This window comes from Pan troglodytes, chromosome 17 (assembly GCF_028858775.2).
Source record: "Pan troglodytes isolate AG18354 chromosome 17, NHGRI_mPanTro3-v2.0_pri, whole genome shotgun sequence".
NCBI classification, from domain to species: domain Eukaryota; kingdom Metazoa; phylum Chordata; class Mammalia; order Primates; family Hominidae; genus Pan; species Pan troglodytes.
Genome location: NC_072415.2, coordinates 78870444 through 78886967, shown reverse-complemented (window position 1 = coordinate 78886967; position 16524 = coordinate 78870444). Strand labels below are relative to the sequence as shown.

At 33.2% G+C, this 16524-nt stretch overlaps 1 protein-coding gene across 41 annotated transcripts in view; it reads right to left on the bottom strand.

Moving 5' to 3' along the window:
• The window catches only part of CCDC102B (coiled-coil domain containing 102B), a 428597-nt gene that overhangs the window by 319259 nt on the left and 92814 nt on the right, over positions 1-16524 (bottom strand). For 2 of the 41 annotated variants that reach the window (XM_016933860.4, XM_054671840.2), the window contains exon 1: positions 6830-7114. The exons of the other annotated variants lie outside the window; for them this stretch is intronic. The gene's annotated coding sequence lies outside the window, so the exon portion shown is untranslated. Of the gene's footprint in view, positions 1-6829; positions 7115-16524 lie in introns of those variants that run through there. 41 annotated transcript variants of the gene reach the window in all.

The window sequence follows — 16524 nt, the reverse complement described above, 5'->3', positions numbered from 1 at the left end:
TGTTAAAGGTTCTACCACTTTCTAAATTTAGGCAGGTGACTGTATCTGAAATTTACATTACTATGTAAACATCATCTTGTAGGACCTCATATCGATTAAATGACAAAGATGACAATGTAACTGTTTCCGGAAATGCTAAAATGTTAAAAGGAAATTAAAATGAGAGCACATAACCAATAACTCCAAATGATAATTATTATCAATATCTAATGTGAGAGCAAATCACTCTATGAAATAATTCCTATCACAGTTCCACTACAAACTAGGTGGTTCTAAGAGAAGGACGGTTATATCATCAAGATCAGGGAATTTTTTCTGTTTGTTGTTGTTGTTTTTACATTTAAAATCTATTTATTTGTTAAAATAATAGATTTTCTTTAATACTGAATTCATCGAGATTTCCAAATATTTTTGTGCATTTAAGGTTTCAGGAAACAAAGCCACAGATGACCCCAATTTTCCTATACATTTTCTAAGCAAAATTCCTAAACCTTTTACCATATTCACACTTGTTCTTAAAGAATCTGTGTGGCTACGTCACAAGATCTTCACAGGTCTATTTACACTTTGTGGTAAACAGGAGAAAGCTCTTTATGTCAGTACAATGCGGTAATATTTTCTCACACCCATTTGATAGGATGTGCAAAGCTGCCAACTGCTTTATGTTGGCTGACTGGAAAGTTTTCTCAGACTTCATGAAGTTTGAAGAGTGAAGATCAAAGATTGTCCTATTTATTTTCAAAAAGTACATATAATTTTTTTCAATCAAGACAAAATTCTTAAAGTCAGTTTTATTTTCCTAACAGTACATTCTTTACATTAATAATCTAATTTGGCTAAACTGTATTCCACATCAAAAAGCGAGAGAAAAAACTGGATTCAGAAGCAGACATTTTACAATGTATTTAAGACTTTCATGAGCTATACCTGTGCTTATATCCAAATACTCCACTTCAGTCACCCCAGTTCTTACTAAAGCAAAAAGCATTTCTGTAAAATCATGCATGATATCGTATGTTAAACTTTATTTTGTATGTATGAGCTGGAATTCAATTTTCACTGTAAATAGCATGACCAAAGGGTAAGATTTACACTTTGAAAATATAAATCGAATCAACAAAAAATTTTTTAAAAGCCCAGCTCCTCCAAATTGCAAAATTTCTGGTGAATCCAAATGTTGTAGCAAACATGTAGGAAAGATGGGCAAGATAGTTTTTTCTTTCAGAAAAGAGAAAGATCAGACATAAGAAAGCTACATCTTTCACCCAGACTTCAAAAGTAAGGAAGCCAGAAAAGCCACTTTTCAAATATACCCACTAAGAAGTTGTATAAGATTGTCATACGCGTCTTGATGATCAAGTCAAGCAATATTTTAAAATTATAACAGTATTTAACTTATTTATTCAGTATATTGATTGGAAGCGACATGACAGAATATATTTAAATATATATTCACATAATGTAAATATATTTCAATAAAAGAAGTAACAATTTAAATATTTTTAAATAAAGTAACAATTTAAATAAAAGAAATAACAATTCAAATATATTTGAATTGTTTTTCTAAGTTTTTTTCTAAGTTTCCTGTGGTAGGAACTTAGATTATTGGCTTGAGTACTTTACTTCTAATGTAAGAATTTAGGGCATGATCTTTCTTCTCTGCACTACTTTAGTTGTCTTTCAAATATTTGACATTAGCATTTTCATTTTATTCAGTTTTGTATTTTTTTATTTTCTTAGCGAATTCCTCATTGAACCATGAATTATTTAGACATGTGTTGTCTAATTTTTGCTTCTTTAGAGATATTTCTGTTGTATTTCTGCTGTTGATTTTTAGTTTGATTTCATCACAGAAAGAGAGCATACTCTGCCTAATTTCAATTCTTTTACATTAGTTGAAGGTTTTGTTTTTTTTTTGTAAATAGGGTATGTACCTTGGTTAATGTTACATGACACTTGAAAATATGTATATTCTGCAATTGTATGGTGGAATGTTCTATACCTGACAATTAGATCCTATTTGTTGATTGTATTGTTCAGATTCTCTATACCTCTGCTGATATTCTGTGTAGTCATTTTATTAGTTGTTGAGAGAGATTTCTGAAATCCTCAACTATAATTCCTGACTTGTCTGTTTCTCTTTTCAGCCCTACCTGTTTTTGCTTCATGTGTTTGGAAGCTGTGTTGTTTTACTAATACTCATATAGGATCATTATGTCTTCCTGATGTATTGATCCTTTTATCATTATGAAATTTCCCTCCTTGTCTGTGTTGGGTTTCTATATTTTATTTCATTTTGTTTTGTTCTGAATCTCTGATATTAACATAGCTACTCTTAGGTATTTTTTAAAAACTACTATTTCCAAGTTACTTTTTTCCATCCTTTTATTTTCCATTATTTTATTTGTGATAGATGGCAATCTTAATTGATGATCTGAGGAAGTGAGTTTCTTGTTAAGTTCCTTACTAATAGCATATAACTCGCTCATGCTTTTTGTTTGTTTGCTTGTTTTTGTTTTATTCACCCTGCCAATCTCTGACTTCTACCTCGTCTATTTAGGCCATTTACATTTACAGTAATTATTGATGTGTTAGAACTTATATCTGCCATTTTATAATTTGTTTTCTTTGTGTCCTCTCTTTCTCGTCCCTGCATTTCTTCTTTTGCTTTCTTGTTTGTTATTTGAATTTTTGTTTGGATTCCACCTGGCTGATATACGTACAGTATTTTTTAGTACGTATCACTTTGTACAGTTTTCATACTTATTAAAATATACAAATGTAACAGCCTTATCTACTGGAAATCAACACTTCATCACTTCAAGTGAAGTATGGAAAACTTACCTCTCTTTAGGTCATTTTACCTTCTTTATCATTAAATATCACTTTCTTGAGTATAAAATGATTTTATAATTTTTCATTTCAATCATTAAATATGATTTATAAAACCAATGAGAAAGATATTCTATTTTATAGATTCATATTTCTATTTGATTGTTCTTTCTTGTTTTTTGATGCTACGGGATTCTTTTATCATTTTGTTTCTGTTTATAGAATTTCCTTTAGCCAATTTCTAAGGGTAGTTCTCGCTTTTAATAGCATCTTATAGCTTTCCTTGATCTGGTGTCTTTACTTTCCATTCATTCCCCAAAGGATAGTTTTATCAGTTCTATAATTATCACTTGATTTTTTTTTCAACACTTAAAAATGTACCATCTCCTTGTAGCCTTTGTGGCTTCAGGTGAGAAATTCACTATCATTTGAATTGATATTCCTAGTGTTGACATTTTGTATTAGAAGTTCAGCATTGGTTATATAGTAACGTAAATACTATGGTATATAAATCTTTCATTTTAACTCTTATCCATAAATTTCAAATATAGATTATAGCTATGTAACAATGAATGTGATCAATCAGGTGCTAATAAATGCCAATAAAAAGAGAGATTATGGTCATGACTTCAAACCTTGTAATTATATTTTGTTTTATTCTTGATATGTTTCCTTAACCTCAGAATAATTGGGTAAAATGGAAAAGAAAAAAATTCAAATTGATTTTCCCAGTGTGTTTGTATATCGTTTTTTAAAAATAAAAATATAGACACACTTCTAAAATGTCCCTCACTTATCCCCTCTTTTGGTATTCACAGCCTTGTCTAATTCCCTTCCTCTCAGTGGGGGCTGGCCCTGTGACCTGCTTCTAACGTATAATATGTTATAAAAGTGGTAAGATGCGACTTCTGAAATCAGGTTATGAAAGAATGAGATTTCTATGCTGCTAGCATTCTTTTTATTGCCTTCTCTCTTGGTCACTGATGAACCCAAGAGCCATGTCATAAGCAGTTGTTTGGAGAGGCCCACGTGGCAAGGAACTGAGGAAGGCTTCTGGCCACCAGCTCCCAGAAACTAAATCCTGCCCACAACCATTTGTGCAATCTTGGCAGCAGATCTACCCCAAGTTGCGTCTTCAATCCACTGCAGATCTGGCTGACGCCTTCCCTGCAGCCTATGAGAGAGACTCAGGGCCTGAGGATTCAATTAAGCCACACCTGTATTCCACAGAAACTATATTGCTGCATAACAAATTACACCAAAATTTAGTTTCTTAGAGCACTAAATGTATTACCTCACAGTTTCTGTGTCTGCAGTCTATTAAAAGAATGTGAATTGTCAGAAAAATGCATTTTAATCTCTTGATATTTGGAAAATAAAAACAAACAAGAGAGAAATATTCTAGGTTTTCATTAGTATATTTTAACCCTCTGAAGAGATGACAGTAACAGGAAAAATAAATTGACATTAAATGGTGCCTTTAACAACTTAAAATTAGAAAATGAGAACACTGTACAGATTCATTTTCCTAAAGTGCTTTTCAAGAGCACATGACTACCTGTAAGTACAAAATACTTGGATTCTGCTACAAGCAGAATTACTGCATTTAATTCATTGCATGATTTTCCGCTGAGGGGTATGCAAAGATGAACATGTTCATTTTTACCTCTTGAAGTTTTAATAACTTATTGAATGTTTATTTATTTATTATCATTATTATTTTTTGAGTCTCACTCTGTTGCTTAGGCTGGAGTAGAGTGGAGTGATCTCGGCTCACTGCAACTTCTGTCTCCCTGGTTCAAGTGATTCTCCTGCCTTAGCCTCATGAGTAGCTGGGGCTACAGGCACGCACCACCATGCCTGACTAATTTTTATATTTTTAGTAGAGATGGAGTTTTGCTATGTTGGCCATGCTGGTCTCCAACTCCTGGCTTCAAGTGATCTGCCCACCTCGGCCTCCCAAAGTGCAGGGATTACAGACCCTGCCTGGCCTAATTTACTGAAAAATATTTTAAAACTTAAAACCCAAATATTGTTTTACTTTGGAAAAATGGAACTGCCAACGTATTATTTAGCTTTTTCTTTCCCATTTTTTGAATGCCAAATACAATAGCATGAGAAAAGCTTTCTATTCAAATAGCACCTTAAGTTCAGTAGTGCTTACTCTGAACACATAAAGTGGCATTAAAATCTTTAAGCATGTCAGTTTCATCAGTTTCATTTACTATGAGAATAAATCATTTTAATGTCTCTCAATATATTTTGTAATATTTACCTTTATATAAGAGTAACTTCCGTAAATCAAATAACAGATAAACTGAACTGTTTGGCATCTAACAATGAAACTTGTGGACAGCAAGAAAGAGAGAAAGATAAAAGAGAAAGAAAAAGAGACAGAGAATTTTCCTGAGTATTTCACATATATTAACCTACTTCCTTCTTACCAGAAACCAAGAGGTACATATATATTTATCTCTCTATGCCTTTCCAGTTTTTATTTATGGAGTGCATGTGTGACTGTGTGATGATAGTGTGTATATGAAAGATAGACAAATAAATTTTTCAGATCAGCAAAAATCTATTTTAATCATTGTTATTATTACACATTTTTTTTAAATTGTAATTTCACAGAGACTTTGGCTTAACAGAAAACATTTCCGAAGACTTATAATATCATGTCAGTCTGGCTATTCTGTACTATTCAAATAACAACTTGTGCACATTTCAATATTTTTATTTTTCTGTCTATATTTTATCCAGTGAAATGTATTTTAGGAATGTAATTGAAAATCACAGTTTTTAGCTGAAACCATTCCCCTTGAGAACTGGAACAAGACGAGGATGCCCACTCTCACCACTCCTATTCAACATAGTACTGGAAATCCTGGCCAGAACAATCAGGCAAGAGAAAGAAATAAAAGTCATCCAAATTGAAAAAGAAGTCAAACTATCTCTCTTCGCTAACAATATGATTCTATACTTAGAAAACCCTAAAGACGTTGCCAAAAGGCTCGGAATAGAAAACTCAGAAATACAACCACACACCTACAACCATCCGATCTGTGAAAAAGCCAACAAAAACAAGCAATGGGAAAAGGCCTCCTCATGCAATACATGTTACTGGGATAACTGGCTACCCATATGCAGAGAATGAAACTGGACCCTTGCTTTTTACTATACATAAACACTAACTCAAGATGGATTAAAGGTTTAAATGTAAGACCTCAAACTATAAAATTCCGAAAAGAAAACCTAGGAAATACCCTTATTGACATCAGCCTTGGCAAATAATTTTCGGCTGAGTCTCCCAAAGCAATTGCAAAAGAAAAACCCTAAAAATGACAAGTGGGACCTAATTAAATTAAACAGCTTTTGCACAGCAAAAGAACCTATCAACAGAGTAAACAGACAGCCGGCAGAATGGGAAAAAATTATTCACAAACTACGCATCCAGCAAAGGTCTAATATCTAGAATGCTTAAGGAACTTAAATCAACAAGCAGAAAACAAATGACCCCATTAAAAAGTGGGCAAAGGACATGAACATACATTTCACAAAGAAGACACACAATAAGTCAACAAACATGTGAAAAGATGCTCATTATCACTAACCATCAGGGAAATACAAATCGAAACCACAATGAGATACCATCTCACACCAGTTAGAACGGCCATTATTAAAAAGTCCAAAAACGACAGATGCTGGTGAGGCTGCAGAGTTAAATGAATGCTTATACACTATTGCTGGGGGTGTAAATTAGTTCAGCCACCATGGAAAGCAATTCGGAGATTTGTTAAAGAACTTAAAACAGGGCTACCATTCAACACAGCAATCAATCCCATTACTGGGTATATACCCAAAGGAAAATAGATCATGAAGCCAAAAAGACACGTGCACTCATAGGCTCATCATTGCTTTTCACAATAGCAAAGACATGGAATCAACCTAGGTATCCATCAGTGGTGGATTGGATAAAGAAATGTGATACATAAGTTACCTGATGGAAAGTCTTGATGGCAAGTTGTCCAGGTTCTTGGAATTCGGAATTCTAAGACGTACAAATAAAACAACAAAAGAACAAAGCAACGAAAGCACAGATTTACTGAAGCAAACGTACACTCTACAGACAGGGAGCGGACTCGAGCAAGTGGCTCAAGAGCCCCGATTGCAATGCTCTTTGAAGTTTTTACTAAGCTAAAAGAATTTGGTAACACCTATATGTACCCTTTAGAGGCCTCCAATTGGTTAAAACCTATGCGAATGAAGCATTGACCCATGACTCATCATAGGCTGAAGTGGAGGCTTGGCCCACAACCAATCAGAGGCTGAAATGGAGCCTGGTCCTGCAACCAATCAAAGGCTGAAATGAAGGCTTGGCCCCAGACCAATCAGAGGTACTTCCCATTTGTGCTACAGGGGAGTGGGGGGGGAGTGGGGGGGGAGTGGGGGGGTGGGGGGTGGGGGGGGAGTGGGGGTTTGTAGAGACAGGTGACTCTGGTTTCTTGTCACTTAGGCATAGAGAGGTGAGGTTTTCTTTTTGGTTCAATTCCAAGAAGTCAGCCTCAGGTTGGCCTTAGGCTCCCTGTCTCCAGACCCTATTCTCCTGCCTCACATATATATCATGAAATACTACACAGCCATAGAAAGAATGAAATATTGTCCTTTGCAACAACATGGATGGAGCCGGAGGCCATAATCCTAAGCTAATGAATGCAAGAACAGAAAACCAAACACCGCATGTTCTCACTTTAAAGTGGGAGCTAAACATTGAGTATGCATGGACATAAAAATGGAAACAATAGACATTGTGGACTACTGGGAGGAGGGGAGTTGAAAAACTACCTATTAGGTACTATACTCTCCTACCTGGGTGCAACATACCCATGTAACAAACCTGCACAGGTACCCTGTGTATCTAAAAATAGGCGTTGTAAAAAACAAAAATAATAATAGTATTAAATAATCACAGTTTTTAAATGCCCAATTTCAAATTAAAACACCAAATTGACATGTTAAACATTTATTTGTTTCTACAAAATTTCAGGTTTTTTTTTTTTTTCTTTTTTTGAAATGGAGTCTCGCTATGTTACCCAGGCTGGAGTGCAGTGGTGCAATCTCAGCTCACTGCAACCTACGCCTCCTGGGTTCAAGTGATTCTCCTGCTTCAGCATCCTGAGTACCTGGGACTACAGGCGTGCCCCACTGTGACCAGCTAATTTTTGTATTTTTAGTAGAGACAGGGTTTCACTATGTTAGCCAGGCTGATCTCAAACTCCTGACCTCGTGATCCACCTGCCTTGGGTTTCCAAAGTGCGGGATTAAAGGAGTGAGCCACCATGCCCAGCCAATATTTCAGCTTTAAACAATGAAAAAACTCAATTCTCAGAAAACTACAGTAGTTTTCATAATTTTTAGAAAGTATTCCAATTTATAATTTTACAAGCTTCTAGAACAAAGTGATATTTGACCCAGCACATTTAGTAAATCCTTTATACTCATCATATCCCAAATAGAAGAATACAAATCTTGGAACTCTTTTGACATTGAAACTCTTGGCTCTTTCCTAAGGGACTTTTGAACTTATTTTGGAATATTTTATTTTATTTTTCTCTACAATTATATTAAATGGTGTATATATAGTTCACTCAACATGGTTATTAGATGTTTAAAATGGAAAGAAACTTGTTTCAGTTACTAATTAACATCTACTGATTTTCTCCATAGAAAAAATACATATATGTGTATATACATACATATATATACACACATATATTTATATATTTCAATTGGAAGGAAGAAGGAGAAGAAAAGAAGGAAAACAAAGAACTTTGCAACATATTGGGTTTATTATTCTGCTGCCTGTATTTGGCATGGTTTTGCAGTGCATGAGCTAACTTTCCAGATAGGACAAAACTCTGTATTTTTCATTAAAGGGAAGAATTTTGATTACTCAAAATTTGTTTTCTCTCTGTGGCATTTAAATATTGTATGTGAGTCTAATTAAAGAATTAGGAAAGAGATTGTATAGTGCATCCAAATAAGTTATTGTAAAATATTAATAAAGATATTATATTTATAAAATTAATTTTTAAAATTTTATAAAATATAGCGTCCTGGAAAATACACGTTATGTATTTTGCCAGAAAGTAGAAAATGATGAGAATAAATGACTGCACTAAATTGAAGACAAGCAGCAAGTATTTATTTTTAGGCATTGCTATTCAGGGCCCAGTGAGGCTAATTTATTTTTAGTGTTTTTTCTTTTCTGACTTAAGTATGTAGTATTTGTGCCAAATTTTTGTGTAGTGTGAAGGACATGAATTTGCTTTTGGATCACCAAACTCCAATACTTTGGGACATCCTCTACATAATATAGAAAATGAACCACACTGGGAAGCCACTTATCCTCATTTAGAACATTGTAACCACATGAATTAGATATAAGTTCAAACAAGCAAAAAGAAATGAGGCAGTCTATTTCTGACTCTTAGCTTTCTAAGGAAGACTTCATAATCATGTCATAGGTTAGGTGTCCCTGCTGTAATCTCTGAGCACTGGTACCCATACTTCATAAATTTTTAATACAGTTTGGTCCATGCTTTTAAATTATTTGATTACTCTATCTTCCACAACAGCTATGCTGTGAGCTCAATGTGGATAAGATCCATGCTTGTTTCTGCTCACCATTCCATCTGCAGGGCTAGCACAATGTCTGTTAGAGTGGACATTAAGTCAATATTTATTGTATGAACGAAAGAATAAATGAATGAATGAAAGATATTTAAAAGAAAATAATCTAGCAAAGATTATTTATGAAGAATACAAAAAGAAGAAATTTTCTTAACAGGAAGAGATGATATCAATTTTCACAAATTTTTCCAGATAAGAAAAAAAGAGTTAACACATGCCAACTCATTTTATGAGGTCAATAAAACCCTGATAACAAGACCTTACCAGGACTTAATGGCAAATCTCTCAAGCTGACATAAACGCCCTAATAGAAATGTTAGCAAGAGAAATTTGGTGTTTAAAACAATTAATATATCACGAAGTTGAATATGCTCCAGAAATATAATTTTGGTTTAGCATTTGATTATCAATCATTGTGATTGACTTAATAAACCATGTTAACAAAATAAAGTGGAAATACCCCAATACATGAATAAAATGCATTTGGTAAAATTCAACACCAGTTTACAATTTGAAAAACTAACCAGCTAAAAATAGAAGGGAAAGTAGTGATATGATAACAGTTTTCTGCAGAAAACCTAAAGCGATCCCCTTTAATTTTGAATTATTGATAGCTTTACCCCCGAAAATAGTATGAAAAGGATGTGCCTCCTAATGCCACTACTGTTCGGTATTATACAAAAGGAGAGGTCTAGCCATTAGTGTGATGAGGAAAGGAAATTAAATAGAAGTGAAAATAAATAAAACTCTCATTTTGTACATATGATTGTGTAAGTAGAAATTCAAAATAATTCACAAACTATTAAAACTAGTAAGTGATTTTTAGTAAAGTTACTGATCTAAAGTCAATATACACAATTATGTGTATTTCTACATTTTAGAAACCAATATTTAGACATCAAATATCAAATTGTAATAATTAATACAATTCTATTATAGCATTATATGCATTAGGTAGCTAGGGATGTACCAGAAGATAGGTAAGCTTACATCCTATAAACTACAATACACTCGTAAGAGAAACTAAAGAATATCTAAATAAGTGAAGGAATATATTATGTCTGTTTGTGGACTAGAAAGCTCAAAATTGTGAGGATGACATTTATGCATAAATCAACCTATGTATTCAATAATTCCAGTCAAAATCTCACAAATTTTATTTTGTTAAAATTGATAAGTTGATACTAACACCCATTTGAAAATAGAAAAAGTCAAAGAAAGCCAAACTTTTTTAAAAAAAAGAACAAATTTACAGAATTATATTATTGGATATGAATATGATATAAAGCTACAGTAATTAAGACAATGACTCATTAGCTCAAAGAGAGACAAATAGACAAATGAAAGAGAGTTAAGAGTCCGAACATGGATCTACATCTCTGGGGACCTAATTTATGACAGTTCAGTATGTGAAATTATTTTTCCCTTTTTCAACAAAAGGAACTAGGTCAATCATGTCCATATGGAACTAACAGCTACATCACAGCTTTTAAAACAGTCAGTTCCCAATAGAATGCTCACTAAAAGTGTAAAACAAAACTATAAACCTCCTAGAAGTCATCTTAGAAAAATCATTCATGATATTGCAGTTAAGATTTTTCTAAACAGGATATCAAGCATTAACCGTAAAGTAAAAATATTTATAAAAAGTATTTTATTAAACCTATGAATTTCTGTTCATGAGAAGAAAGACATTGTCAACAGAATGAAAAGGCAAATAATAGCGTGAAGAATGCATTAAGCGTGCATATATCCACTGAGGATTCATAAAGTCACAAACTGACAAGAAAAAGTTAACCACATGATTTTTCAATAACATGCTAAAAACTTGAAGATGTACTTCATGAAAGACAATATGCACACAGGCAATAATCACATGGATAGTTCTTACATTATATGTTACTAAGGAAGTGCAAATTAAAACTGCAATGGAAACCAACATCCCTTAAGAATTGTCATAGCAACATTATTCCTAATTGCTCAAAATTGAATGTATCTTTGTCTATAAACTAAAAATGGATGCAAAAATTTTACCATAGTTACTGTGTAACAATAAAAACAGATGAACTATTGCTACAGTTGGAGGAATCTCACAAACAAAATTCGAAGTAAAAGAAGCTGGCACAAAATAATACATACTGCATAATCCCAATTATAACAAGTTCAAAAAGAGGAAAAGCTACTCACGAAAACTCAGAATAGTGTTTACCCTTAGTTGGAGTGGTAATGACAGGAGCAAGGCATGAAGAAGGCTTCTAGAATGCCAACAATATTCTATTACTTGATCTGGGTATTGGCTACGTGGGTGTATTCTTTTTAAAAGTTCGTTGAGCTGCATATGTTTAAATTTATTAACTTTACATAAAGCCATCAACGTTGAACATTTAACTAATCAGAAAGCAGCCAATTGCTAAGTACTATCTTTACAAATACTGTGTCTTTCCAAATTTCTAGCTGTCAATTAGCTTCCAGATTAAGCAGGAGAATAGACACGATAAACAGAATACTATCACAACATAGTAATGTGTTCTCCCATTGAAGTACAAACAGACCACAGGGACAGCACAGGGCCTGAAATTCACAGTTCTCAGCAAGTTGTAGCTCAGTCAGCTACACTGGAAAGGAGACATTTTCCTACAAAAGAAAATACTTTGCACAAACTCAATGAGTCTCAATACGTTGTTGTAAAATAATGTAGTTTAATACGGAGACTTTGAATGGACTTAAAATACAAAATAGTAATGAAATGTGTATATATAACATATATAATGAAAATTTTAGCTTTTCTTCTACATGTATCTTTACTACAAGGAATATATCACAAAATTCTAGTTGATTCATGCTTTAGTTATCCTACCACCCAAATTAAATTATCCAGATATTTCCTTGTCTTATGAAGTTAATACTCATCAAAACAATTATGTTCAGATAAGGAGAATTTCATTATCAAATATTCCTTCTCTTAATGGAAATGAGACGAGTCTCAGCAGATGATGTGGAAAGCCTTTAGCAACTCTCATGACAGAGTAATCAATTTTCCTATGTTTACCCCTAGACACCCACACACATGACTAAGAACATTTGCTTAACAACATCTTTATTCACAGTTATCTTTCTCGCGTTTATAAAAATGTTCAATCTAAATAGATAACCAACAAGATTGTCTGGGCCTGCTTCAAAATAATGAGCAATAACACAAAGATAATTGAACTTGCAGAAAAAGCCTAACCACTTCCTTCATCTTCTTTGAATATATTTCCATTTGCAAAGAGTTGAGACACAGAAAAACAGAACCAAGATAATTATTTTGCTGTTTAAATGTTAAAACGGAAAATGCAAAAAATGACGGCATATTTTGGAAGAAGGCTAAATTCAAATGTTGAGTTCCTTTTGTTCATTATGTTTATGAAAGCCAAATTTACTTTTAAATTTTGAACACTCTTTGGCAACCTAAAAATCTTTCCTCAGACTCCCAAGTGTCCCACTGAGTTCTGTTGTATGAAATCTAGAAAACAAACCCGCATTCAAATGTATTTTATGCTTTCAGATAACACGTACTATTAACAAGTCTAAAGAATTCTCAGGCATATGTAATGTGAATCAAGTGTTTTATAAAAGTCATCAAGAATTGAAGTAAAATATAAAAATGCATGCAACATTTTATAACGATGGATTTTCCTACTAGTAAGAAAAACATAAATGGAAAATAGCATAATTTTTGGTCTGACCAACTTGGGACTCCTGTGGCTTGAACGCAACTCACTGTTTTCTTTCTCTCACAATGCAGAACAATGGAGCAGACAAGAATATGTTGTGTGAATCATAGCATAAGTTAGCTTGAATACAAAAACATTTTATTTTCTGTTGTACACTAAGGCAGACAAACTGATCATTACCCTATTTAATGCTGCTTTTAGACATTATTACTGATCTTAAAATAGTCAATAGCTCTTTAAGAGAAATTTTCTGCAAGACTTTTTGTTCCCTTAGAAAGGGAAAAGGAGGCTGGGTGCAGTGCCTCACGCCTGTAATCCCAACACGTTGAGACGCCGAGGCGGGCGGATCACGATGTCAGGTTATCGAGACCATCCTGGCTAACATGGTGAAACCCCGTCAGTACTAAAAATAGAAAAATTAGCCGGGCGTGGTGGCGGGCGCCTGTAGTCCCAGCTACTCAGGAGGCTGAGGCAGGAGAATGGCGTGAACCCGAGAGGCGGAGCTTGCAGTGATTGCAGTGAGCCCAGATCGTGCCTTTGCACTCCAGCCTGGGCTACAGAGCGAGACTCCGTCTAAAAAAAAAAAAAAAAAAAAGGAAATAGGAAGAAGACTATAGTGAAAAGTTACTTGATTTAACTTTTGAACAGGTGTGAGATCTTGGAGAAGTTTACTTTTCCCAGACTCAGTTTAAACCATAAAACTGGAGTGATTTTACCTACAGTTTATTGTTAGAATATATGCTACAATATGCACACCCAGATACCCCAGGCACAATGTAGACATTCAATACATAATCATTCTTACTACTTGAAATTCTCTTTCTGTACATGATGTATTTGTGGCTGAAGTTAAAATACAGAGTCTAAAACCAATGTTCACACATTCCTGATTACTAGTACCAAATCTTCAGTGAAGGTAGAGGGTATTATCACAAGAATCAATTCTTTTAACAATTTATTCCATTTTCTACTTCTCCTTTGGACAATAAAAAGTCTGCTACAATGAAATCAGGCGTGGAATTAATAAAATTTGGAAAGCAAAACACTTAAAGATAAAACGAAGAATGAGATATGGGAGTGTGAAAAATCCTTTTTCCAAATTATCTAAAGCTATGGGAAAAATGAATTGATATATTGAAATAAAACTCAAACTGATTTTTCCTTGTTTGCTCTCCAAATGGAATGCACATTTTACAGAGCCCTAGCCTTGTCATCAACTCTTAGCTTACAGTTACAGTACATGAACTACATGATCCAGATTTTTTAAAAAATACATATATCTTATATCTATAAAAAGATGAAAAAAAGAAGTTTGTGCAAAACTATTTGAAAACCAGAGTTCAGTGTGTGTGTGTGTGTGTGTGTGTGTGTGTGTGTGTGTGTGTATGTAAATGGAGGTGAAGGGTGGCTGGAATGACAGAAATGATGAATCTATACCATATTTCCTGGTCAGTTTGTTCCATTTTCATCTGTGTTCCCATGCTCTGGTTAATCACTTTATTCTGTATCTATGGCATTGAATAATAATTTTAATACATGTGTTTCCATGCCAGTCTATAAGCTTCTTAGCAAAGAACTTGTATCTTATTTATCCTTGTCTTCACAGTGACTAGGACATGGAAGACATTCAAAAAATGAATCTAGAGAGAACTAATTCTATAATTCAATTAAAATGCAGTTTACCATTGCCCCAATGCATATACCTGCAGTTTATCTGTGTCCATTGGACCATAACAAGTGATGTTATTCCATCCATTTGAAATACACAGATTTGTTGGAGATGAAAATATATTTGGTGCCTCCGTGTTTGTATGTGTGTAAATCAAAGAAATGAAGGAAAAAGTAAGAGAATGATTTGAAAGTGATCAGTTACTTGTAAGACTTTAGAACTGCGCTCAAAGAAAATTTACTTTTTAATGACTTAAAACCTCAGAACAAGCAAATAAAAAATCATGTTTATTATTGTATGATTATAGAAACTTACATGAAATATATAAAATATCCTGCTTTAACAAATAATAGTAAAGAACTCCTTATGTTACAAGGCAAGACAATCTGCAGTCTGTTAATATTCTGTTGAAAATAATTTTTACTGGCAAATACTAGTGGATCAAAAACTTTAGTAGTGATATAGGTGTGTATCAGAAGAAGAAATCTATTCTAATATTTCTGGATTATTAGTTTTCCTTAGAAAAGTTTGTGTTTGGCCTTTAAATATAAACATATTGGAGATTTTTTTTATTTTCAGCTTGTTTTCATTGCAAATGAAATATTTTGGGAAACATGCTCGTTGCTATTATTTGTACTTAAAACACTTCTGGGACTATTTACATTTTTCAAAACCCAGGTATTCTTATCGATATTATTTCTAAACATTAAGAAAACAGTTCTGTAATATGATATTCACCTTATCATTTATTGCTCTGTCTTTAGAAATGTTTAGTAAATCAAAAGAAAGGTTTAAATAGAGAAAATTGCTATATTTTAATCTTTAATTTTCCTTTGAAAATAATATGACTATACATGATAGATTTTAGTTAATGCCTGAATGTAACTGACCATTGAATGAAGAACTAACCTACATTTCTGGTCCAAAGTCCTATAATAATGTTTCTATGAAGGAAGAAGTGTTAATTACCCAACTCTATTCATATTGTTTCTTGATGAAACCAGTTTATTTCTATTTCAGTGGCTGATTCATTGACAGAGATACTCTAAATTGAATAAATATTTCTGGCTAACAGTGCTCAAAGCCTGTAATTAAGAAAAAAAGCCTAGAAAAAAAGTGATTAATTGCAAAACAATAATTTGCACAGCTAGAAAATTCCTCCATGTCAAAAAAAGATTGAAAAAATGTTTTCCTCCTTTTCCTAGAAATTGGAGTAAAGAAAATACTCATTCTGTTTTCTTAAAGCAAAACATAAATTTTGCTGCTTTAAGGAGTTTAGAGAAAGCCTTTTATACTTCTCACTCTACAGAAAATTAATTCCATTTTTTCTCATTTTTTCCTACTAATAAAAGGCACCGCTATCCTTTCAGTTGGTGTAAGCCAAAGATTTAGGCTTCTCTTACTAACCATTCTTCATCATCTTCTATATCAAGTCAATTGTAAAGTCTTGCTCATTTTAACTTATAAAAATTTTTATTTACATTCATGTTTCTCTGTCTCATCCACTTTAGTCCAAATACTATCACATCGTTCTCAGATAACTGAAATAGATTTCCAACTTCTCTCCCTTTCAAAAGTGTTCTACACTCAAAAACTAAAGATATATATATAATTATA